This window comes from Aplysia californica, unplaced genomic scaffold (genome assembly GCF_000002075.1).
Source record: "Aplysia californica isolate F4 #8 unplaced genomic scaffold, AplCal3.0 scaffold01078, whole genome shotgun sequence".
NCBI lineage: Eukaryota > Metazoa > Mollusca > Gastropoda > Aplysiida > Aplysiidae > Aplysia > Aplysia californica.
This window is the reverse complement of record NW_004798348.1, coordinates 173,247-175,504: the sequence shown is the minus strand read 5'-3', so window position 1 is coordinate 175,504 and position 2,258 is coordinate 173,247. Positions and strand designations below refer to the sequence as shown.

At 41.0% G+C, this 2,258-nt stretch overlaps 1 protein-coding gene across 1 annotated transcript in view; it reads left to right on the top strand.

The window, feature by feature from the left end:
* The window catches only part of LOC101847920 (CTD small phosphatase-like protein 2-A), a gene marked incomplete in the record, with an annotated part of 14,735 nt that overhangs the window by 11,266 nt on the left and 1,211 nt on the right, over positions 1 to 2,258 (top strand).

The window sequence follows — 2,258 nt, the reverse complement described above, 5'->3', positions numbered from 1 at the left end:
AAAGCAAGGGGTGTCTCTTTTATTTTAATCTGCAGAGGAATTTAGCAACCGTGGCATTTGTTTTTGCATTCTTGTGTTCTTTTTCTTCTTCTTTGTGCTTTTTTTGTTTTGTTTGGTCTTCTTACTTTTCTTCCTCCTCCTTTTTTTCTCCTCCTCTGCATTTTTTTCTTTCTAATTTTTATCCTAATTTTTATTGTTATGAATACCAGAAAAAAAAGAAGAAAGTTCAAAGGTTGCATTTTTGTCACGAAATTTTCAGTGTCACACTAATCAATATACTCACTCTCCTCCTTTTTTTGTGTTTGTTACTCTCGATTAACACCTAGTCTTCGTCACTTATATGACCTTGTTGTGTTGCAAGTGCCGTAAATTCTTACTAAAACAAAAAAACTCTTACTAAAACAAAACTAAAACCACCCCACAGCTGGACAACGGGATCCCCATCGAGAGCTGGTTTGTGGACCGAGACGACACCGAGCTACTCAAGGTTCTGCCCTTCCTGGAGGAGCTCCGCGTCAAGGTGAGGAAATTCCCCCCCTCTCCCCCCTCGCAGTTGGAACATGTTATCGGAAAGTGTTGTACTCACGTCATTTGTCAGAGCTTCCAGTCTTCCGCAAATTTGCGGAAATCCCGCAAATGGAAAAATCTCCGTGAAAATGCGCGGGGGGGGGGGATTAAAAGACATTTCCGCTAAATATTGCGAATAAGAAAAAAGGCGCAATAAAAATTTTCCGTAATTCCTTTTAGTCACCAATTGCCAAGCCATACCGGAAGTGCTCTTTTATATGAAAGTGTAGACAGTGTCTTTCACTTCCCCTTTGGTTGTTTATCTACTTCCTTTGTTCTCAATTCTCAGTCTCAGTGTCTGCCCAGAACAACACGCGTACAAGACGCGTGGTTCAAATGTTTATCTGGTGCTAAATGATGTAGATTTAGTTTGAAATTGTGTTTATTTCAATATTCCTGATCAAATGTGGTTCAAACGTTTATCTGGTGCTTAATCATGGAGATCTAGGCTAGGAGTGTTAAATTTATCTGCTTTCTACGGCACTTGCAACACAAAGATGGACAGAAAGAGAGAGAAAGGAGGAAGATGGACAGAAAGAGAGAGAGAAAGGAGACAGAGGAAAAGAGAGGAGAGAAAGGAGAGAGCACAAGAGAGAGACACGGAGAGGACAGAAAGAAAGAGGAGAGAGCATCTAGAATCTAGATAGTCTCCCATTTCCTGAAGGGAAACTAGAATGTTCATTTTCCTTATATGGGTTGTATAATAGTTGTAAAGCGCATAGATCGTGCTCTTGAGCATGGATATGCGCTATACAAATGCAAAATTATTATTAGTATTATTAATGCCTCAGATTGGCTCCTTCTTTCTTATCAAACATCTATCATCTTCGTCTCTCACTCTCTCCTCCTTTTTTTGGTATGTTGTTAGTTCTTCCAGTAGCACCTTTCGTCTTTGGCAACAATGTGATGTAACTGCTTGCAAGTGCCGTAAAAACTTATCTAAAATGCCTTACTGTTATGATAGGTTCTGTTGTTCGTCTTGCCTAACTGATAGATGTGTAAACTATGACCGCGGGCGGTTGGCGGGTGCTCTGGTGTGGTTTGCTTCTTCTTATCTTTCCTATCCAACGTCTATCATTCTTATCTCCCCTTCTTTTTTATGTTTGTTACTCTCTTGTAACACCTCTAATATTCTGGCGCTCATATGACCTTATGCAGTTGCGAGCACCGTAAAACCTCTACTAAAAAAAAAAAAAACCCAAAAAACTATGACCGTTTGCGGGTGGTTGGAGGGAGCCACTGGTAGATCCTACTTCTTCTCTTCCTCTCTGTTGTTTCTTTCTTTCTTTTACCTTGCACTATATGACCTTCATTGTGTTGATGAGCTTCTTTGCACTTTGTACTCAAACTGAAACGATGACTATACCCCCCGGGGCAGTGCCACTGACTGTAGTGTCTTTAGGCCATTCCCAAAGGGGGGACATTTCTCGTTTAAGCACACTAGAATTGTAAATGGGCTGATACATCATGTCACGCTCTGAACTGTGCCTGATCTACAACAGGGAACTGCTGCTTTTTCTTTCCTGATCCTTACTATTGTCATTTCCCTCTACTTCTTTTGTATGTTTGTCATTCTCTTGTGACCTGCTATTTCTGGGGTGCCTTGATGGTCGAAGCAGACCTTGTGCTGTTGAAGCTAGAGAGGTGAGCAGAGTAAGTCTGATTCCCTGTAAGGACTTCTCTGTTGACAT